The sequence below is a fragment of the Podarcis raffonei genome, chromosome 11 (genome assembly GCF_027172205.1).
Source record: "Podarcis raffonei isolate rPodRaf1 chromosome 11, rPodRaf1.pri, whole genome shotgun sequence".
NCBI lineage: Eukaryota > Metazoa > Chordata > Lepidosauria > Squamata > Lacertidae > Podarcis > Podarcis raffonei.
In genome coordinates, this window is record NC_070612.1 from 12,825,698 (window position 1) to 12,850,755 (window position 25,058).

Genomic DNA, 25,058 nt, shown 5'->3' on the forward strand with positions numbered 1-25,058 from the left:
AGGTCCACAAATGACAACATTTTGGAGGTCCCAAGTCGCAAGGTGGTTAGATTGGTCTCCACTAGGGCCAGGGCCTTTTCAGTACTGGCCCCGACTTGGTGGAACGCTGTTACAAGAGACTAGGGCCATGTGGGACTTGACATCTTTCCGCAGGGTCTGCAAGACAGAGCTGTTCCGCCTGGCCTTTGGTTTGGACTCAGTCTGACCCTTATGTTTCCCTCCCCTTATCATAGCTGTCAACATTTCCCTTTTTTAAGGGAAATTCCCTTATTCTGAATAGGATTCCTTGCAAGAAAAGGGAAAAGTTGACAGCTATGCCCCTTATGGTCTTGATTTATCAGCTGCTTTAAAATGAGGCTGCATTTTAAATTGGATCTTAACCTGTATTTTAAATTGGGCTTTTTTTTCTCTCCCCCCCCCCCCAATTATGTTTTTACTGTGATTTTATTGGTGTTAGCCGCCCTGAGCCCAGCTCTGGCCGGGGAGGGCGGGGTATAAATAAAATTTATATTTTTTTATTATTATTATTATTATTATTATTATTATTATTATTATTATTATTATATTATTATTATTATTATTATTATTATTATTATTATTATTATTATTAGATGGTGACAGTGTGCTATGGCAAATTCAATGTATTTTTCAAAACTTTTTTTAAAAAACAAACAAACATTTGCACAGCATTTTTAATACGTGTGTAGATTCTACCCTGTAAGCATGGGAAACAGGGAAGGCTGCCTGCCGTTCTGCCAGGTCGGTGACTTTAAAAGGGAAAAAAAGAACTAAATCTTTGTACTTTTAATGAAATCCACCCCCCAAAAAAGTTTTTGGCAATATTTTAGCATAAAATGGAAGTCTTTCGTTAAAAATAAAAGTCAGCAAGTTGGTAACCAGTCTTCATGGCTTCCTGAGCTTCAGTTTAAGCCCAGGGGAAAACATCAATAGGTAACTCCATCCATGGAACCTTTTCAAATTAGGAAGCAAAGGCAGGCAGGGAAGCTGTAAAGCACTGGAGAAGCTCACTTTGCATTGATAAGGTAAGTGCAAAATCATAAAGAAATTGTAATGAGTAGAAAAACAGAAGCCTCTTTTACAAGGCTAGAAAATTTTGGAGGTTGAGTTTCAACACAGTGCTCGTTTCCTGTTGAAATGCCATTTCTGGAAGGTAACTTTCTGAGCTCCAGTTGTGGATTTTGGTATTAGGCTGCACGTTCTCAGCAATTGGGCCCTGGAGATGGAAGCTTTCCATCTGCACAGAAACCAGCTTAGTGATGAAGCAACTATAGACCAGTAAATGCCAGGTGCAACGAAGTGGTGAGACATCCAGTTTGCTAGAGGGAAAGGAAGTAGCAATGCATGTATGAGCAGCACCTGCCAAACAGCAAGAGAGCTATACTAGGCAGACGACAGAGATAGAGGGAAACATCTGTTCTTCTTCTGCCTTTCTAGCTGAAGAGAAACAGGTGGATGGTGATGAAACCATGAAGTGTCCAGAACTTTCAGAAGAGCCACATGGTGTAGTCCTCATGGGATTGTACCATTTCAGAATGCAGGTGGTGCTAAATGAGAGAGAGAGAGAGAGAGAGAGAGAGAGAGAGAGAGAGAGAGAGAGAGATCACAACATACAACGTGGAAAGAGGGGGAAAGAAGAGGGGTGGTTAGACCAAACTCAATTATGTCTGTCTGAAAAGGAAATGAGACTGCCTAATCTGAGCACCATCCCTGCATATAAAAATATAGTGGGAAAAGTTTACTGGGGATACCTCTGTGCCACCCACAACCTCCTCGCTTTGTGGTTTTCAAGATGGAGGACAGCATTTAATCATGTGACCTCCCCAAATACTTTAAGTGGTGCATCCTCAGAGGGACTGTCCCATGTGATTCTACTGAATGTAGAGTCTTTGTTTCCTTCAACCACAGATCGTTGCTGTGAACACAGAGGATGAAATCAAAGGAGATGCATCGCTCAGCCCCTAGGCACTAATCCTGTCCATTATAGCACCATTTGGATAAAGAAAATAGAATGAGGGGAGTTAAACACCCCTCCCACTTCACTTGTTTGATCAAAATCGGTGTATTTGCAGTTGATTATTATTACTATTTTTTTGCTCTATAAGACTCACTTTTTCCCTCCTAAAAAGTAAGGGGAAATGTGTGTGCGTCTTATGGAGAGAATGCAGGCTGCCCAGTTATCCCAGAAGCCAGAACAGCAAGATGGATTGCTGCTTTCACTGCGCAGCGATCCCTCTTGCTGTTCTGGCTTCTGAGATTCAGAATATTTATTTTCTTGTTTTCCTTCTCCAAAAACTAGGTGTGTCTTGTAGTCTGGTGCCTCTTATAAAGCGAAAAATACGCTATTTTTTAATGTTGATAAACCTGATCACGGTAACTATGATTCTATGATTCTGTGAAATCTTCTTGGGTGTTAAGATTCATGGAGGGGGCTCTCTTGATAGTTGCACCACCTTCAGAAGTTATGGGAATGGGAGACCAGGAGATAGCTTTCACCGCCACATAGAAGTGTGTCCAGCATCTTCATTATACAGCTTCTGTCATCTGCTGAAGTTGCACTGCCTTTCATAGTTAACATATTTTTATGGAACCTTCCTCTTCTGTTTTGTTTAGTCTGTTCTCTCTCTCTCTCTCTCTCTCTCTCTCTCTCTCTCTCTCTGCAATTGCACATATATTGCTCTACTTCTTTTACTTGTTCATAACTGTATGGTCATATTGCTGTAACCTGGCCTGGGAATATATGGTGAAGGGCAGGTAAGAAATCTTATTTATCAATAAATAACATTCCTCTTGTATGAGACTTAAGGGACACTTGGTTAGATCATCTGTATAATCTCAGATCAGTTGCCCTAATCATTATTCATTCACATTTCAATCAATTGAGGCACAAAATAAAGCTCGGAGTGTGAACGGGAACTGCCTATAAAAGCAAATCATGTTAAGAGCAGCCAATGGGATACTAAATGAAAGGAAGAAGGGACAGAACGACTTTAAAGTAATTGACCAACTGGCTGTGAAATATGCCAACAGAAGACATTGCTACATCTAGCTAATTAATCAGAGGAATGTCTATCCAACCCCGTGTTTCCAAGTGTCTCTGTGATCTTGTAAAACAGTTCATGCATCTCAAATTTGGGAAATGTTTTTAACAGTTGGGTCATCTCCTGGTAATGAGAGATGCAAGCCATTTTACTACCTACTTTTCTCCTCTTCAGCCTTTCATCCTTGGTAATCAAGCATTAGCACTCTAGTGGCTAATTGCCAGTCATATCAGTGAAGGGGAAGATAGATTGGAGGGAAGTTTTCACCTTCAGGAAACCATTTGCACATCACTTTATCTGCCAAGTATCCTCAGCATGCTCTAGAACCATGTTGCCCTACATGATGAAGAATATTTCTGAGGATGTACCCACCACCCTCCTATACCTTCATGGGGCAGGAGACAAGGCCATATAGTTCAGTGGGTAAGCATGCATGGAGAAAGTCCCCAATTCAATCCCTGCAGGCTTGACCTTATAGGAGCAGGTAGTCTTCCCTATCAGCCTCCTTGTTATTTAGGTGAAGCCCTATTGGTGGTCCCTACACAGGATAAACTTTGTGGTGTGGGGACCCAGGGGAAAGCCTTTTCAGGCTCCTCACATATGTAACTCCCTGCCTCTTAGGACTTTGTCCACCTGGCTTGGGATGATGGGGCCCTGACTGACTCCAGCTACAAGAGTTCTTGTTCTTTAGGAGAGGCCCTATTGGTGGTCCCTACACAGGATAAACTATGTGGTGTGGGGACCCAGGGGAAAGCCTTTTCAGGCTCCTCACATATGTAACTCCCTGCCTCTTAGGACTTTGTCCACCTGGCTTGGGATGATGGGGCCCTGACTGACTCCAGCTACAAGAGTTCTTGTTCTTTAGGAGAGGCCCTATTGGTGGTCCCTACACAGGATAAACTATGTGGTGTGGGGACCCAGGGGAAAGCCTTTTCAGGCTCCTCACATATGTAACTCCCTGCCTCTCAGGACTTTGTCCACCTGGCTTGGGAGGATGGGGCCCTGACTGACTCCAGCTACAAGAGTTCTTGTTCTTTAGGAGAGGCCCTATTGGTGGTCCCTACACAGGATAACCTATGTGGTGTGGGGACCCAGGGGGAAGCCTTTTCAGGCTCCTCACATATGTAACTCCCTGCCTCTCAGGACTTTGTCCACCTGGCTTGGGAGGATGGGGCCCTGACTGACTCCAGCTACAAAAGCTGTGGTCCTGACTGACTCCAGCTACAAAAGCTGGGGCTGCTGAACAGACTTTTGGGCTGGGATGTTGTTTGGAGGGTTTTGTTGGGGATGGTTGTTGCTGTTGCGTTGTTGCTGTCATTGGTGCTGCTTCTTCACATCTTTATTTCAGATCTTGTGATTTATGTGGAAATTGTTCAGTTTGGTTGTGTATTTTTTGATGTCTCATTTATTATTTACGGCTATTTATGTTTCTGTCACATTTTGGCTGGGACATTTAGCTGATATAAATGTGTTTGGTTGCAATCAAATTCAAAGGCCTCCAACAATTTACCCAAATGGTAATGTTCATCCATATCTTTGCAAATAACACGAAGTAGCTATGCAAAACAGGTGGATGGGATGGGCATCATTACTGGAGTGAAGGCTTCATCATTTCCAGTTTCTAATTCTAGACTTAGCTGTATTTCACTTCATTTCTGCATATAATTTCTGGGCAAGTATGAGCATTATTCACCTTCTGCTGTCGCACTCAGTGGCAGCTTGTGAAGGACAGAGGCTTCTGCAGGAACAATTCTGACCTTTTCAGCTTCCTGCCTTTGGACTGGCATGTTCTTCACATTGTGTTCTTTTGCTAGTGACTCCTCTATCATCTGATGGAGTCCGTCTCCATTCAATTTTGATAGGAATCCTTGGGGTCCTAAAAAGCTGCTGTTTTCCCCTTCCTTTAATGCACTTTTCTTGCTTCTGTTTTATTTTCTAGTCCTTGGAATATCTGTAGTTTGCCATTTCTTTCCCCCCAGCAACCAAGATGCATCTGTCCTGTAGTGGGCTCATCAGAGATCAAGAAGTCCGTAGAAGTTATTTACTGTAAACATTACTACGCAATACGGGTGGGTGGATGTTAAAGAATCCCTACCCAAAAGACAGATGTGACCTTTTCCCTTTTTTTGCAGAGAAGCTGGTCTCTTGCTGTGCAGGAGCTAAAGACCATGCACTCATTCAGAATTAACTGTTTACTTAACACTCAGTACAATGGTACTCTGGTCTACTCAAAAGTAAGTATTTGCATTTAAAAAGGCTTACTCCAAGCTAAGTGTGGGTTAAACCACAGAGCCTAGGACTTGCCGATCAGAAGGTCGGCGGTTCAAATCCCCACGACGGGGTGAGCTCCCGTTGCTCGGTCCCTGCTCCTGCCAACCTAGCAGTTCGAAAGCATGACAAAGTGCAAGTAGATAAATAGGTACCGCTCCGGCGGGAAGGCAAACGGCGTTTCTGTGCGCTGCTCTGGTTCGCCAAAAGCAGCTTAGTCATGCTGGCCACATGACCCGGAAGCTGTACGCTGGTTCCCTCGGCCAATAAAGCGAGATGAGCACCGCAACCCCAGAGTCGGCCACGACTGGACCTAATGGTCAGGGGTCCTTTTACCTTTACCTTTACCCAGCTAAGTGAGTAAAGGATGACAGCCTAGTCTTTGGTTTAGGGTTGGCATTGGGGAAAAGAGGTCTCTTTTGCCTTTAGTAGCTGTGCGTCAGGCAGAAATTCAACAGGTTAACCCTTCCCTAGTAGGGAGAAACAATTATGGGGAAAGCTTCACCACGACACATCACTAATGCAATCAATTCTAAACCATTCACAAACTTATTTAATGTTTGACTGTATTATTTGCATTGTATATGCATGCAATGTTTCTTTTGTGGTTGGGGTTTATGGGGATTGCTTGTTTTTAGAAACTGAAAAATAAAGTTAGGAATATTTTTTTTTTTAAAAAGAAAAGAAAAAGACAATGAACTAATTTTAACACCAGTAGTCACACAATCTATAGAACTGAACAAGGCCTTTTTCTTGATTCGAGTTTCAACAGAACCACACCAGGGAATGTGTCTAATGCAGGAGTTGCCAACATGGTGCCCTCCAGGTTGCAAAAGACAGCAGTCATCAGTCCCAGGTGGCATAGCCAATGGTTCAGGATGATGGAAGCTGCAGTCCACAACATTTGGTACACACCACATTGGCTTCCCTGGCTTAATCCATGAGTCCTGTAGTCTAATTATGTCCTTAGCATGTTCCTCTTTCTCTTCATTCTGGTTTAGAGAATAAGAAAACAGATGCTACCAGATCAGAACTAAATCCAAAGGCTTATTCCCCTTGCCATTAACACCAGCAAGAACTGAATAAATTATATGTTGATTCCCCCCCCCCGCCCGCCTTCAATGGCACAGACATAAATATATTTACCTGCAAAAATTGGTGACTCAAGCCACTGCTAAAGGCACTCATACCAAGGCTGGGTGAAAAGTAGGCAACTCTAAGTGGCAATTAGCTTTCGATGACATACTCCCCTCCCTTCCACTCCACCAGAATTTTCCTCCCAAGTCACCAACCCTCCCTCCCTCCCACCAGATCCCATGAATAGCTCACAACCTCTCCACATCATCTGCGAACGCCACCTTCAGCATTACAAAGGTGATCTCCATCTGTCTCTGAACCAGTTTAAGTAGCAGAGTGCTTGACACAAGTAGATGGCAATCATATAATCAACAGGTTCTGCTCTGCAGAGGTATCTCTCTTCGCATACAGGACTTGCAGGCAAAAGAAGCAGGGGGAAAGGTACTCTTTGATCTGAAGTACAGAAATATTGTGTCAAGGAATACGAGGAAAAGAAAAAAAAGGGAGGGAGGGAGGGAGGGTAATAAGCTAAGCTCTAGCCTACCCAGGGGGAAAAAAATAGTTTTCAATAAGGATGTGCAAGAATGGTTTTGCTTTGTTATTCTATTAAATTTTTTTGTTGCAGAAGTTTTCTTTAGATACTGTTTGTTATTTATTAGAACCTTTTTAGGTTCATGCACACATCTGGATTTTTGAGCAAGTCCCGTGGGTGGCATCCCCTCTGGACACATCAATAAAATTCATCTGAGCCTTCAGAAGTACATAGAGCTGAAAGAGGAAGTGAGTAAGAGTGTCAGTCTTCCCACTTCCTCCTTCAGCTCCTCCTCCTCCTGACCAAGGGGGCCGTGAGGGAGTGTTCACAGGCTTTGTGAGCACCAAGGAAGACACTGAGGGCAGGACTGTGGTCATGGGCACTGTGGTGGCAACCCATGAAGTTAAAAGCATGTTTCTGTAACTACTTACATTAGTTTCAATAGGGTTCCCCCACTTTTTAACCTCTCTCCTGCCCCCTAAATGCCTTGCAATTACACAACATCTGGGGCATTCTTGGAAACTAATGTGAGAAGAAGAAGCCATACCTTTCAACATTTTTGTCTCCAGCATTGGGGCATCAGAAGAGGCACCTCTTCTGGTCCAGCAGGGTCATCCCTGAACACTGGACAGGAAGGCACTTTGGCGCAATCCTGCTGATGATCACCAGAGTGCCAGGCCAGAAGCTGCTCTTCAGCAGGGTCATGCCAGAGTGCCTTCTGGTCTGGCACTCTGGAGCTTGTCACCAGAGTGAATGTTTTTTGGTCCAGTGCTCTGGCACGAGGACTTGCACCAGAGTACCAGACCAAGAAACAGGACATTTCAGGATCCAAACAGAAGCCTGGAAATTGGCATCTGTGATCCTGGGTGCCCTGCTTACAATGGGACACTTGCCAGGTATGGGATGCTGGACTAAATGGGTTGCTGGTCTGATCCAGCAAGCTATTGTTATGTTTTTAAGAGCCCTTCTTTGACTTTAGCCCCTTAGGGTAGAATTCCAAATGCTCCACTCTGCTGCGATATAAATAAATAAATCCCTCCATGCTTTTTTGAAAAAGAAAAGAAAAGGAAAGATCTTCAAAAATGACAGCTCATCAGAAAAGAGGTTCCAGCATAGCCCTCTCTCTGTTTTCGTTTCAGGAAAATTCATTCCACGAGGGAGCATTCAACAATGCAAGCTGGCCTCTGGGAAGGTCTGTACCACATTATTATGTTCTTAGTGTAGAGCTGCTCTCGGAGGCAGAGAGCTGCAGATCCGGCGCCTACTGTGCTGAATCCAGGAGATGCTGTTTTGCGTGCTGCATTTGAAGTAAGGAATCAGAAGTGCAAGTCACCCTCTGATCTGCAAACCTTCCGGCTCAATACAGTGTGTCTAAATTGGCCCTCCGTCTCCTATCATTATCCCAGCAGATGCTCTGTCCTCCCTGCCCTCCTTTTCCTGGGTCCTGCCAGCTATTCCAAAGCAGCACTGAAATGGCTCTCCTTTTCATTAACAGCTATGTCTCGAGAGGAAACATTTTTTCCATCCCACACGGTAGCGAGTGTCACACATTGGCAACAGGGGAGCAAATAAATCCCCAAGCCCGGCAAATTGCGCTTGTCAGCTGCAGCTCTAAACTGCTCGAAGTCTGAGCTGCTTTGGAATCAGTTCAGCCGAGTTCATTTTGGTATTCATCAGTCCATGTCATTTTTATTTCCCCAGCAAAGCTGGCAAGCCTCAAAATATTTTCCCTCCCCTTCCTCCTTTTCCTTAGCTCAGAGCATTCCAAGTGCATCTAAAATCAACAAAGCAATGCACAAATCTTTGTCACCTTCTTGGAGTCATTTATCACCATCAAAATAAATGAATATTCCAGTTGGTTTGAATGGCACACATTAGAGATAATGGCCCTCCGTAAAATCTGGTGTGTAACTAAACCATTATCACTGAATGTGCAAGGAGAACTTTTATTTTGCCTTCCATCACAAAAAAAACCCCCAAAACTATTCCTCCGGGGATTTGCTAATAAGTTTCTGGATTGTTGGGGTTTTTTGGAAAGAAAGAAATACCAAACTTGATCAAGCAGAAGAAAGGGGTAGGGATTCTTCTTCTCTTCAGAGTTGCAAACAAGATCCAATCAGATTGTCAACAAGCATCTCAATGCATTTGAAATGAACTCTAGGGTGTGTTATGGAGGAAGTAATTCTCATAAAGTAAATCTATCCTTGCTTTCATGAAAACTTCACTTACTGTCTCCCCCCCCCCATTGTCTTCTACCATGTTAACAGTCCTCAGTGTTCTCGCTCACTTCCACTGGTTACTAAAGGCTTTATGAGGCCAACTCCTTAGACTAGCCAGCTGTGCTTTTTTGACAACTGAAACTGACCACCTGTCTCCTCAATCCTTGCCCATCCTGGCTCATAAAAGCGAGCCAGACAGGGCTGGGCAACGGGCATTGTGGGGTGGTGAATGCTTCCCTCTGCGATGGATTCTTCCCAGACCCACTTAAAGTTATTAAATCACTTCTTAAATAGCCATCTTTGTGTGAATGTGCATGCTTGCAAGTCAAATCTACTACTACAAACAGGACTTTCGCCTCTCTTCCAACCTCCTCAAACACAATGCTTTTCAACAGAGCCCATTCAAACATCCCAATGATAATGGCACTCATTGTCCTGTAATAATTGTAGATCAATCAAATGCATTTTTCACATACGTATGTAAGAACATAAGACGAGCCTGCTGAATCAGGCCATGTTGGGATTCACAGAATGCTGTGTGAGATAGTAAGTCTGCAGGCTTGAGTTTGCTAGCTGATGAAACTGGCTGATTGCATCAGCCTGCAATACTTTCTATGGAAGTGCTGGGTCAGAATGACTCAGCAGTAATGTGCTAACAGTTGATTGGCTGTCACCGGTTTAAAAGTGAAACCCGTCCAGCAGTAAAGGGGTGGTGTAGAGGAGTGTGGCCAGAGAGAGAGAGAGTTAGAGGTCTTCCTATTTGCCTTAAGGTGCAGCCAGGTACTCTGTTTGACTGTATGAACTGCTCATGTATTATAGCCTGTAGATATTTGTATATACAGTGGTACCTCAGGTTACATACGCTTCAGGTTACATACACTTCAGGTTACAGACTCTGCTAACCCAGACATAGTGCTTCAGGTTAAGAACTTTGCTTCAGGACGAGAACAGAATTCGTGCTCCGGCAGCGCAGCGGCAGCAGGAGGCCCCATTAGCTCAAGTGGTACCTCAGGTTAAGAACAGTTTCAGGTTAAGTACGGACCTCCGGAATGAATTAAGTACTTAACCTCAGGTACCACTGTATAGCTCACAATAACTATACTGCACTGAAGAACCTGGAACTCTGAGCATTTCTGCTAAAGCGCCGTGGAGAATTCGTGACAAGCCAGTGGCCCATCTAGTCCAGTAGCCTGTTCTCACAGTGGACAACCAGATATCTGGGGAAAACCTGAAGGACCCAAACATAAGAGGACTCTCTCTCCTCCTGCAGTTTCCAGCAACTGGCATTCAGAAGCATTTTGGCCCTTGACCGTGGAGCCAAAGGATAGCCTTCATGTGATCAGGCTTCTAAGATGGACATACATGGTCATAAGAATGTCAGAGCTCTGTTGGATCAGACCAAAGGCCTGCTTAGCCCAGCATCCTATTTTCCACAGTGACCAACCAGATGCCTGCCAGAAGCCTACTAGCAGATCACATGGGCAATTGCCTTCTCCTGTCATTGTTCCTCAGCAACCAGTATCTAGAAGGATGCTATCTTAGATCCTGGACGTGTCATGTAGCCATCATGTCTAGCAAATGTTGACATCCTTATCTCCCCTAAATTTGTCTAACATCCCTTCTCGGTGAGTGGTTAAATTAATGCAAGAAAAGCATGCCGGCATGATACCTAGGCAACTCTAAGTATCTCTACCAAGGGGTGTTTATTCAGACTGAACCAGGCCATCTGCTCTTCAGCATCGGTGAAGGAACATTCTGAAGACTAATCTTGACAATCTGTCATTTTACTTGGGTCCATTGCCTGACAGGGACAAGGTGATCTATCAAATCCTTCTTGACTGGACCCCAGTGCAATCAAAGCACGAGTAAAGGAGAGATAATTACAGGTGGTAGCGGCAGCGGCAAATTGTCTAGTACTCATATGCTCCATCTCCTAAAAGTAGTGCATGTCACTGGAGAGAGGTGCTGTTTGCTTTAACCACCTCTGGCTATATTCCTCAATAGGGAATGCTCAACCCTTTTTTTTTGCGTATGTCTGCGTTAACAGCAGTTTTCTCCCAAGTGCAATGCTACAGCCTCACATTAAGCAAATGCCATTGCACACTATGATTTGCTAGCACCTAGTTTCCTAAATTTTTTAGCTTGTCCCTTTGTTCTTCCCTCTGCATGCATACATGCATGCATTCTATTCTTTAGTTACTGTATTTTTCCGTGTATAACACGCCCCTGTGTATAAGACGCCCCCTATTTTGGGGGACTCAAAATTAAGAAAATGCACTATGCCCTATCTGTGTGTAAGACAACCCCTTATTTTAAACTTCAAAAATTTAGGAAAAAATATAGTCTTATACACGGAAAAACACGGTATATTGATGATGCATAAAAGTTTTTTCCCAGGAAAGGGCTGAGGAACCTCCAGCTCAGCGAGTGAGTGTGGCCCTCCAGCCTTCTCCATGTGGTCCTCAGAACTGTCTCCAGGCTATGTCTCCTATGCAAATCACACCCCTTCGCCAGCCTTCCTCCATGCCCACCTTGAGAGCTTTCACCTGTCTGGAATGTGTCCTTTGAGTATGGCAATGCCTCTTGTTTGGCTGGACAGAAAATGGAGCAGAGTGTGTGTGTGTGTGTGTGTGTGTGTGTGATGTGGCCTACTATACAAAGGTAAGAGTCTCATTGATTGCTCTGCCTCCCTTTTGGCTCTATCGCAAGCCACTTTTTGACTCTCACCCCTCCTGTCATTGGCATGCAGCCCCTAGAAGTTTGCTCTTGAGGGAATGAGGCACTTGGGATGAAGAACAGTTCCCCATTCCTATTCTAGAGAATCAGAACTGCACCCAGTGGCATCCTGGTCAGAAGGCATCGGCTTGGCTTCTCCCACCAGACAGAGGTACCAGCAATGCCCCTGAGACTGTTTAATCCTCTCCTTGGGCACTCTGCACCAAAAAAAGTTGTGCAGCAGTAGGATTTCCAGCTTGGGAACTTCCCCTATATTCACCAAGCCTTTAGCATCCATCATCTCAAAGGGGCAAATGGTGTTCAGCCACTCAGGAATAAGCTGCAATACTTCTGAGATGCCACCAGAAGTCCAATGCTGCTTGAACTTATGGTTCAATATGTGCCTGATCTATATAGATGTCTATGAAAGGTATGGGTTGAGCACCATTGGTGATGAAGATCAGATACTCCAAGTCTTCCACGTGAACTAAGGGATTCCCATCAATTGTGGATCATGAGCTCACACTGTCCAAGTTATTGCCATTTATACACATTGTCCATCATGGTCAGGAAACCTAGCATGGCTCTAGGGGAAAGGAGGGGTGGCCCTCCAAGCATGAATAAAAATTCCAAGTAAAAAAGACATACACAAATGCAATATATCAGGGGAAATGCTTGCAAAAATATGAATATCAGCCAAAATTTCATACCAAAATGTGTGTGTTTGGAGGATTACACACAGAAATGCTGATGAGTTTTCTGGAGAGCTTTTTTTCTTAAGGAAAAGAAATGCAAGCTGATGTGGAAACATGGAGGACTGAAGATTGGGGAAATGAGAGACTGGAACTGGCAGATTTGCCCATATCTTCAATAAACCTGACTGAACTTGGTCTATCTAACTATCTAGTCACCTATCACACTTTGAGGATGAGGCCTCAACAGATTCTCTTCTTCCTGTGATACATTTCCACTTGGGATCTTTATCAAGCACTGCTAAGTCTTTCCTTTGATCCTTCAGAGTGCAGCCTTCCTGACTTCCCATCGAGTGTGACAGCCAGCGTGCTCAAGTGTAAAGAGACACGCTGTACCAGGGTGACACCGCTGACACAAATAAGGGAATTTAAACTCTTCTAGCATTGTGTCAGGCTGTCTTGGGTGGTACAGGCGTAATTCATATTCATGGAGTATGGCAGGCAGATTATAGAAGCAAAGTCATTGGGGGCAACCAAGAGCTAACATTTCAAGACTGACAGTGAGGATGGCCATTCAGCTCCAAATGTGTTAATTTTGCAAGGCTTGGTGATACTTTCTCACACTATTATTCCCACAAAGAAAGAAAAGCTTTTGAGTTCAGGGAAATGTCTGTCATCACCACGATAGCAAAGGATGGGCAAGAATATACCAGGTGGAAAAATGAGAAATTTCAACAGAGGTTTCAAGTAAGTCACTGGGAAACTTCAAAAATGTTAAACTATGAACCTATGGGAATCTAAATTCTGCAATCAGACAACCATTTCATTCTGAAATTACAAGTTTGGTAATGCAAATGGGGACCAGTCATTGGTAGAAACACAAGTTACTTCTCCTCTCCACAAACTCCCCCACCCCGTCTCTGTTAACCACAAATTGTTGGGATTACATGCATGATGCTTTGGGGCAACTGAGCTTCCACATTCACTTCCATGGCAGAGGGAGGGGGCAACTCCATGTGCACACCTAAAATAACAATAGTCTGGAAACGCCCCTAGAATGTAAATCAGGGAAAGGAATCCTCCCAATATGGTTGGACTACAATTCCCATCATCCCAGACCATTGGTCATGCGGACTGGGGCTGATGGAGGGACACAGATTCCTCATCCCTAGACTAAACCATAGAATTGTCATATCCCTCCCCACACTGTTTTCAAATAAGGAAAATGAGGATACACAAATATATTTGTAACACACCAAGAACCACCATCTGCAGAGAAGCCAGCACTGATTTATACACTGTTAAACATTGCTGAACACTTTCTCTCTCTATCTGCTGTAAAGATGGATGAATCTGTCCATGCTGGTTTCTCATTTTTCCCAATGTTAAGTTCAGCTCTCCATAATTCCACATCAGTCTGTGATTTTAAAAAGTTTGCGATTAGAAAGGGGGGAAAGTCCTCGTGGCAATCTGTGGGCTTGATAGTGCAGATTTCTCCCTACTTGGGGGTTTCCTAGGGGCATCTAGCTGTTTAATGTGGAAAGGAGGACATCATGTAACCACAGAGATGAGTCAGTGTAAGGGTTAACCAGAGAATGGATTAAGGAACAGGAATCCAAACCACAAAAGTTAAGACATCCTGTTTAACTTTATTGATTTACAAGTATAACACAAGGCTACAATGCAATAACAATGCATTTGATCACAAAGTCCCAACCACTAAAGAGGATATAAAGACTAAAAGGTTTGATCCTTTGTTTGCAGGTTAGAGATTCAAGGTGCCAACTGCCGCCTCCTCTTCTTCACCTGCCAACTTTATAAGACCTGCCTGCAAGCCTTACTCAGGTCAAGAGATGGTGTATTTCCTACCTTATCTGCTATTTCTGGCCCCAACTTATCCCCATGTCCCGCTGTACCATTATTGACAGTTCTTAACATCGACTTCATGGCATAGCCACTCACACAAAAACTCTATTAGCCTTGCTCCTGGCAGATGCTAGATTACAATTAGCAGTTCGCTGGAAGGATGCAACCGGACCGCCACACCATGACATGGCTCAATAGAGTATGGCACATCGCCACGTCGGAGAAGCTGGCATGCCATGCTTGGTTAATGCAAAGCACAATAACAATAACAAAAGATTTATTCTTCTTAATATGTCAATCTTTCATTGACTTTATAAACAAACAGCAAGGCTTATGCCCTCCGACAAGTCATATTTCATTTTGGAGAGGACTTGTTAATGCAGTAGAATTTGATCGACTTGCTCCTCTGCCATCTACTTCACTTATTTCACCCTCTCACTTCCCCACCTTCTTGCAAAATCTCTCTCCCCACCACTTCTAGCCAGAAAGTTTAATGGTCTCTCCCCAAAACCCCTTCATTTTATTGATGTGACAGCAAGTTCTTATTTATGTTGTATGCCTTTTAAGTGTGTTAAAATTTCAATAAAGGTATTGGAGAGAGATGGTTGAAGTGGCAGTGGTGGGCATTCAAGAGCATGTGGAAGAATGGTCTGAGACTACCTCTCCCAGCATCCTGTGGGCAAAGAGTTGTTGGACAGTGGAATAGACCTCATCAGAAGGTGGTGAACCAAGTTTTATTAGGAATGGATGAGGGAGTTGGGGTGTTTAGTCTGGATAAGAGAAGACTGAGAGAAGGTAGGATAGCCATTTTCAAATGGATGGATCCTCCATCCTTCACATGGAGGATGGAGCAAGCTTGATTTCTCCTGCTCTGGAGGGTAGGACCCAAACCAATGGATTCAAGTTCCAACTGAACATCAGGAAGAACTTTCTGATGGTAAGAGCTGTTCAGCAGTGGAACAGTCTCCCCTGGGAGGTTGTGGACTCTTCTTCCTTGGAGGTTTCTATCTGTCATGGATGCTTTAGTTGAGATTCCTGCATCGCAGGGCATTGGACTAGACGATCCTCAGGGTCCCTGCCAACTGTAGAATTCAATGATTCTTTGATAATATTGAAGTCATTTTCTACCAGGAAAATGGGGGCAGCTTGGGGTGAGCAGGACCTGCTCCAAGACCACCCAATATTTAAAACAGGTTGAAACAAATGACAGTCACAACACTTAGGAGCTAAAGAGGTATATGCAGAAGGTCCCAGGTTCAACAATCTCCAACATGGTCAGGTAGGGCTAGAAGAGACTCCTTGTCTGAAACTCTGGTGAGGAGCTGCTAATCTATTCCATTCCTAAAGTGGGTGGTGCCCAGGAAAGAACTTCTGAGGAAATAATATCCTATAGTAAACTTTATATTGTAAAGTTACAAAATATTTCGGGGGCAATCAGAAACAGTTTCTTGCAAGCCCCATTTCATTTTGACATATTTCTAGGTCAGGGTGATTAGGGTCCACAGTAAGTGATTCAGAAGATTAATTCACTTTTGCGGTATAAAACCTTTTGATATCTCTCTTTTTTTACTACCCTTAGCTGTCCTATAGACCTTTTATGAGTCTTATTGATAGTTGTCTGGTTTTAATTGGATTTTCACATATGGAAGTGAAATTGCAGGCTAGCTTCCCTGTGTTAGTATTATGGGCTAGCCCCTTTACATTTCCAGCTAAGTTAAATTTTTTGGGAGATAGCTTAGAAATTGCAAGCTGTGATTACTCAAATTGCTGTACATAAGGTTGGTAGAAGGCAGCATTATTTCGCCAAAAAAATCTGCAATAATAGGAACATCAGGTTGGCTCCAGACTAAGTTACTTGAACTTCAGTCCCGGTGAAATCAAAGGGACACATTAATCATGACCTCAATGAGAACGAAGTGCAAAAAAATGCATCTGGATCCAAATCATTGTTTGTGCAGCACCATTTCCTAGTCCTTATGCTTGGAAGAAGAAATTCTTATTCTAGTTCAGATAGTGGGAAACATGGAAGACACAAAACCGCCACACTTCTGGCTCCTGAACAAATGACGAAGAGGTGACAATATGCACAGGAGGAAACATAACTCAAGATTATCCACTCACCAGGTGGGTGGCCTTTGTCGCATGGTGAAGCCGTGGTGGGTCTGGCGAGACCAGCATTTTCAGTGCAGCTGGTGAGACAGTCATCTCTAGGGTGGGGAATACATCTCTGGCCACATTGGACAACCAGGTGTGTGCAGGCAGTGCCCATGCGTGCATCCCGCCCCTGGCCTATTTAAGGGGGCAGCCAGGTACAGGCTTGGTTGACCATTGCAGGATTCAGTTTGGCTGGGTTCAGGAAATAACTCACAGTCTGGCTTTGCCAAAGGAGAGAGAAGTTGGGGGATGGAAAGACTAGTGGATAAAGGGTCTGTAAAAAGGTAAAGCTGGTACTGTCAGTCTGTTGTGGTTGTTGTGGTTGTTGTGGTTGTCACCATCATCATTGTCATCATCTGAGGCCCTTCTTTGTGTGCCCCCTCCATGAGTGATCTGGAGGGAGGTGGGCCTTTTCTGTGGTGGCTCCCATTTATGGAATGCTCTCCCCAGGAAGGCTCACCTGGCACCTTCATTACATATATTTAGGTGCCAAGCAAAAACTTTTCTCTATAACCAGGCCTTTGGCTGATTAATTTTTAAATGTGTTTGTGGCAGGGGGGTTATTGGTTTGTGTTTGTTTGTGTTTTATAATTGTACATAATTTAGTTTTATTATGTATTTTGTGTTCTCGTTTTGTATTTTGATGTTGTGAACCACCCTGTGAATTTCAGATACTATTATTATTATTATTATTATTATTATTATTATTATTATTATTTATATCTCTAACTTGCCTTGGGATCAGTAATTGATAATGGGTGGGAATACAACAAATTAAACAGTCACACACATACGAGAGAGAGAGAGAGAGAGAGAGAGAGAGAGAGAGAGAATGCTTCAATACAGCAAACTTAATTGTAAGGAATCAACTTACTGTAGGTAAGCTGTTGTGATACTGCTTTGAAATATGTTCAGGAATGCACCTTACTAACATTGCAAGTGAATAAATTATCAAGTGCTTAGATGCATATTACTTGGCTGAGGTCACAAAAACTAGCATTAGCTGTTACATTTTACCACATGATCTAGAATACTGCAATATGGAATGTTTTGAACAGCTGTGGAGTTACAGATGGTAAGAGTTGTGAATGAAGCATCAAGAGTACACACCAGCCAAGAGGCAAAAGAGAAGAGACTAAGACAGATGGACTCCTTGCTAGATGAGCCAAGCAAACAAATATGAGACAGCTTCTGCCAAGGAGAACATTGTATGGACCCTGTCATCATGTCTGGTACTAAATTACTTCAGTATTTTCAATGGGATTCTACTACCAGAAGCTAGATACTGTACTGAAGATCAAACTGCACTGCCTGAGACTCCTTCTTGTACTGCTGTGATGTCACAAACAGTCTAACTGCTCACACAAGACGTGGTAAGATACAGAATGTTGACAATGTCTTTGCTCCATTGGGATCACAGGTGACCCTGTGGTCCATCATAGGGATAGAAGAATTTCTGTTTCTCTCTGTTTCTTGTTTTTCCAATCATCGGTTCTCTATATTTTCACATTAGGTAAAGGTAAAGGGACCCCTGACAGTTAAGTCCAGTCGCGAACGACTCTGGGGTTGCGGAGCTCATCTCACTTTACTGGCCGAGGGAGCCGGCATTTGTCCACAGACAGTTTTTCCAGGTCATTATGCCAGCATGACTAAGCCGCTTCTGCAGAAACCAGAGCAGTGCACAGAAATGCTGTTTACCTTCCCACCACAGTGGTACCTATTTATCTACTTGAACATTGACATGCTTTCAAACTGCTAGGTTGGCAGGAGCTGGGACAGAGCAATGGGAGCTCACCCCGTCGCAGGGATTCAAACCACCGACCTTCCGATCGACAACCCCTAGCTCAGTGGTTTAGACCACAGCGCCACTGTCTTCCTCCATTTCACATTAATTTTCAATTTTTTATTTTAAAAAAATCCTTATGAATATCACCAATTTAGTGTGAATTTTTCCTATTCTAACCCTTTGTGCGCAATTTTGCCTAATTGTACACCTTTTTTTTTTAAGGGACGCGGGTGGCGCTGTGGGTTAAACCACAGAGCCTAGGACTTGCCGATCAGAAGGTCGGCTGTTCGAATCCCCGCAACGGGTTGAGCTCCCGTTGCTCGGTCCCTGCTCCTGCCAACCTAGCAGTTCGAAAGCACATCAAAGTGCAAGTAGATAAATAGGTACCACTCTGGCGGGAAGGTAAACGGCGTTTCCATGCGCTGCTCTGCTTCGCCTGAAGTGGCTTAGTCATGCTGGCCACATGACCCGGAAGCTGTACGCCGGCTCCCTTGGCCAATAAAGCGAGATGATCACCGCAGCACCAGAGTCGGTCATGACTGGACCTAACGGTCAGGGGTCCCTTTACCTTTACACCTTTTTTGCAAATAAATTTTCCCTAACATGATGCATTTTTGTACGCTGTTATCACCAATATATGAATATTTATGCACACTTTACCCTAGTATATTCAATTCTGTATACACATTGTCTGCTTGGAGAACTGCAGTGCAGTGCAAATTTCAGAGAAGTGCCGGTTTCGATGGAGAGCTGTGTTTCAGTTTGCATGTTGTTTCAGCAAGTGTGAATTGGGCAGGTTGGCTTTTAAGTGCAAATGAATGAGATTGCTCCCCCGACCCTAGTCTGTCAATGCCAAAAAGCAGATGAACATCGTTCTGCTTCTTGCAAAGAGATTCACAGCTCAGAAAAATATGTTCAGCTCTTTTCTAACCCCCAAGCATAATTTATTGGGGCCAATACAAATTGATAACACTGCCCTCCTTTCCCCCTCTGTGAAATTGTCTGCATGGGAAAACTGAATTAGTGTCCTTTAGCTTCTTGAAGTCTTTTTCTTTAAGCTCCTCATCTTTCTGGCTGCCTAGTATGTGTTCATTATAGGACCAGAAGAGAAGAGTTTATGTACATACAAATTTAGCCATGCATCAGAAAGCATGGATTTTGTAGCAGGCACCCAACCTTAAGTTCTGTGCCATGTTGTCAGTAAACATCTTCTGCATATTAGGCTCTCTTCCATCTCAGTCTCCACACACCTACATAGAACGGGAGACTTCTTATATAAGAGAACTCAGGAAGACAAGTGGGAGTTAGGAGCTATGTTACATCTCTATCTCATTTCCTATACCAATAAAATTGTATTTATTGGATCTTCTTGCCTCTGGCACCATTTAACACTCCCAGATTACATTTTTTGTATGAAGAGGTTCATACTAGCATGCATTTTCCATGCACCTTGTGTTGTCAGAGTTGTCCCCTGCCCTCTGACATCCTGCTTGCTGCATAACAATAGCTCCTTGCAGATGTTATATGAATGATGAGTGGTATGATTGTACCTGCCCTACAATCTGTGGGATGTAAGAATCAGGTGCAGTCAAACACAACATTGCTAGAGTAGACATAAAGGTTGTCTCAGTCCTCCAGCTGGAACTTCCTGCTTTCCAGGACTGAGACAAAAATGTGTAACTTGAGATGGCTGTGGCCTCTCCTGAAGTAGAAAGAACCAGAACCACAGGCTGGCGACCATCTTGTCTCTCCTGTCTCTATCGATGCCATCTTAACAACAGCACTACTAAGATGCACCCTTGGCTTCAGGCCAAGAGAAGAAAAGGGGGGCTTTCTCCCATAAGGAGATAGTCACCACATTTAAACTATGTTCTAACCTTTCAAGTCTGCCTTCTGGGAACCTTTGTGTGAACAGATGATTACTTGTGAGTAAACACTTTGTACTTTACAGAAGACTGTGTAGCATCTTATTTTAAGAGGGAGTAAATGGGGGAAATACCAGGAAATATTTACAGAGTCTCTAACGGGTCTAAGCAAACTATCTGCTGTGAGTGTGTTTAAATAAAAGGGGAATGTTAACTCTGCTGATTTTGTTGAACTTGTAAAGACAAGTTGGGATAGGATATCTTAGACAATATATCCTCCCCCGCATCCCTAAACATTCCCACACAATCATGCATTTGGTAAGTCTGGAACAAAGGAAGAGGCAAACCATTGGTCCATCTCCAGTGTTCTCCACACCGACTGGTATTGGCTCTCTAGTGTTTCACACAAGGATCATAGAATCATAGAATTGTAGAGTTGGAAGGACCCTGAGGGTCATCTAGTCCTGCAACCACCTGCAGTGTAGGAATCTCAGCTGAAGCATCCATGACAGATGGCCATCCAACCTCTGCTTAAAAATCTTCAATGAAAGAGAGCCCATCGCCTCCCAAGGGAGTCCGTTCCAGTGTCAAACAGCTCTTACTGTCAAAAAGTTCTTCCTGATGTTTAGTCGGAATCTGCTTTCTTTAAACTTGAATGTTTCCAAGCACTAACAAAGATGTGGGGGGGGGGTGAACCTGGAGCCTTCTGCATGCACAGCTGGTTCTCTGCCACTGAACTTTGGGCCTCCCCATGCAACACACAACTTCTCCCATCCATGTTCTTCCTTTTTGGCAATCATTTGTAGCCGAGTAAGATTGTCTTCCATGAACACGGTCTTAACAGTGAGTCCATGAGTGACTGCAGAGGCCAATTCTGGATCCACATGTCCTTCCACAGTGGGCACATAGGTTTCTGAGCAGGAGTTGATCACGGTTTGTCAAACGTGCCTTCCTCTTAGCACATTTGTCCCTTTCGCCCTGAGTTCAAGCGTCAATTTAGCAAAGATGGGTATGAAATGGTGAGCACTGAAAACTTTTAATAGGGAGGGGGACTTTGTTGCACACCTTTAAGAAGAAGAAGAAGAAGTAGAGTTTGGATGTAATATCCCGCTTTATCACTACTCGAAGAAGTCTCAAAGCGGCTAACATTCTCCTTTCCCTTCCTCTCCCACAACAAACACTCTGTGAGGTGAGTGAGGCTGAGAGACTTCAAAGAAGTGTGACTAGCCCAAGGTCACCCAGCAGCTGCATGTGGAGGAGCGGAGACACAAACCTGGTTCCCCAGATTACGAATCTACCGCTCTTAACCACTACACCACACTGGCTATCCCAAAAGATACATCATTGAGTCTGTTATCTGATACAGAAGAGGACAAACAGAAAGTGGCCTCCACTGGAGATGGAGGAGAAGACTGGTAACTTGCCAGAAGCGGAAGAAAACACTCTCCCCTTTAACATGACCTGCAGCTTAATATACAGAAATCAGCAGGCAAGATTTTCAGGCACACCAAAATTAAGCATGATCTCCGCCTAATAGCTGCACATTAAGCTGCTGTTAAAGCCACAGGACAACAGCTGGAGACAAAAGTTGGCAACTCAATGAGACAGGTGCACAGTAAACAGCCTCACCAAACAAATAGGTGATTTTCTTTTTTATTATTATTCTTATTGCTTTACCAGAGAAAGAGAGACTACACGCACAGATGTGAATGAGTCTCTCTCAAAACTCTTTGCGGCAAATTGGCCCATTTCAAAAGTGGCGTTGATATATATTCATGATGGCTTGAACCCAGTTCGCGGTGAATTAGTATTCCTCATCAAATGCTTAATCACTGCGGCGTTCATTTGAAATTCTTTCATTAAGCTAGTTCTGCTAAATTGCAGGTTGAGCTAAATGTCAAAAAGCAAAAGATAGAAATACCTGATTAGCTAAGCACCTAAGCACTTGCTTTTCTCCACTTGTAGCTGGTAAATGTATGCAAGGACGGAGACAATGTATTGTTTATGCCAAGCCTAGTAAGCTTGTGAGCCACAGATAAATAATTATAGTTACAACTGCGAGGGAAAGCAGCATGTATAGGCTTTGTTTAAAGCATATGGGAAAGCTGCTGGGAGCTATTGATTGTGCTTTTTTCCATTCTTTACATTCAGCCTTTAGTTTTTGGATCTGCTGCTTTTATTATTATATTTATATCATGTCATCATATTGCACATTATTGAGTAAGATAAGCAGGAAATGGATCCCTGCCTTGAGGAACTTCCAATCCCATATAAATTTTAACAGTAACACAGGCTGGGAGAGGAAGACAATGGAGAGTTGGAGGTGAGACAAGGGAAAGAGAGGATGAACACATCCTATGGATGAGATTTCCTCCTCCAAAAAATCCCCCTCATAAAAACATCCTTCTCAATTTCTGAATGATCTTGTTTTCAAGGAACAAATGATGCACGAAGAACTCTCAGTCATACCTAACTTCTGAATTCTATACACAATATTGTATGCACACATTTTTCATTGCCTTCCGCTCCATTGGTTGGAACCTGCCAGGGTTCCCCATATGGAATCTGTGACCCTCCAAACGTTGTTGGACTACAGCTCACATCAACACTGGCCATTGACCATGTTGGCTGGGGGCTGATGGGAGTTGGAGACCAACAAGATCTGGAGGTCTCCAGGTTCCCCATTTCTGAATTAGTTCATCCTTGCGCTCTTCTTTAATCAATGTGCACATTGACATTATATATATATATATATATATATATATATATATATATATATATATATATTCTGTGTCCTCTGTGTCCATATGATCGTAGTTATGATTACATCAAGATTGTTTTTGTGCAGTGTATTACCAATACCAAGGATTCATGGAGGAGGAGGAGGAGGAGGAGGAGGAGGAGAAGAAGAAGAAGAAGAAGAAGAAGAAGAAGAAGAAGAAGACTGATGCAAAGTCATATTAACAGAGCTTTTGTGTGAATGTAATCAGTGCCATATCAGCAACACAGAGGGGTATAGTTACAAATACAAATAAATTGAGGAAAGAAAAGATTTTCTCCTTTTTTTTACTCCATTTTCATTTTAGATCCTGTTGCCCAATGGAAGCTGACCCTTTAGGGTGATGGGCCCCTGTCCCACCAACCTCAGTTTGTGTCAAGGTGGAGGTCAGGAGCAGGCCAGCCATAACTCACAAGATACCAGTGAAGTTAACTCTTAATTCAAAGAAACAAAACAGTTCTGGGCTAGTTATCGCAGCAACTCTTACCAGTAGGTCTTGCCCCAATGAGGCAGGTGCAAGGACTGACGGTCTCTGCCTTCCCAGCACTCACTAAGACTCCTCCTCCCAGCAATCAGAGACTCCTTCATCTTGTCTCTCTTTGCTCCACCCTCTTTGTTCCTTTTTGTGTTCTGGGAGATCAGGGTGGGGGGAAGCTGGTTGCAGCAGGAGGGGAGACTCCCTGGCTTCTTCAGCAACCTGCTTCCACTCCTTTCCAGCCTCCGCTTCTGCCTCTGAGTCTAGACTTCTCTCTTCCACAGCCTCTTCCTGCTCACTAAACCCTGATACCTCTTCAGCTTCCAACACCTCCTCCTCCCAATCTGCCCCCTCTTCTTCCTCTGACCACTCATCAGCATCCCACCTCCAATCCCCCAGCTCTGAGCCTTCATCCCCAGTGGGTTCCCCACCATAGCTCTGTGTCCAGCCAGTCCATGACTGTTTGACCTCTTCTATTCCCCACCTACCTACCTACCTGCCTTCCAGTCCAATGGGTAGCCCTGGCTGTCAGCTTCCTCCTCCTTAGTGTAGTGTTGCCCTTGTGGAATTTAGCAGGGAAGAGGATAGCAACAAAACTTTAATTTGTTGACCATTGGCTCTGGCGCCACCTACTGTTGAACGCCCCACCTTCCACCCTATGAGCACCATCAATCGCTCCCGTTGCTGTTCCATAATGCCATTCCATTAAATCTGGTGAAGAACAAAAATACAGCTGTGTTCCCTCTGTCTCCTGCTCTGTACACACACACACACACCAGTGTTTGCTCTTTCCAACCCAATGTCTGGTACAAACTCAAAATTGAAATGAGATTAATCTTTGAATTTGATTTGTCAGACCTTCGGGGCACAAGAGCTTGAGTGTTTGTTTTTAAATTACCACAAACCAATAATGGATTCTGCTTCTTAGTGACACAGTAAACAGTAAGGAGTGCAGAGACCACAATCAAGGCTATGGATCTCCAAATACCCTAAAATTGGTCAATTAAACTTTAACCCAGAAGATATTGGCTGGGAAGGGAAAGAAAACTTAAAAAAAAAAGACTTTTAAAACAGAACCAGGTATTCCTGCAATTTCTGGTTTGATTGTCTTTTAACTAGGCATTCTCAAGGAATTCAGTAGTTAAAGAATCCAGTACAAACTGCCCTGGATGTTTGTGCAGATCAGAACAGGATTAATCCTTGCATTTCACTCTTCTCCAAATTTTGTAATGCAGTTTTCCATGCAAAAAGAAATGTACCAAACTCCATGCAAGATATGATGAAATACATTTAGAAGTGCATATTTTGTGAATTTAGATTTTAAATGTATTTTTAAATATGAATTTTCATGTGCATATACCGTATTTTTCTGTGTATAACACGCTCCCATGTATAAGACAACCCCTATTATTTTGAACAGCAAAAAAAAGAAAGAAAGAAAGAAAGAAATTGAGGGGGAAACTGCCCAAAATTGTTGAGTATTTTTGGGGGGGAGATTGCCCAGAGTTGTTGAGCTTTTTTGGGGGGGGACTGCCACCTTTCGCTCTACAGCCTGCCCACCAATGATGCAA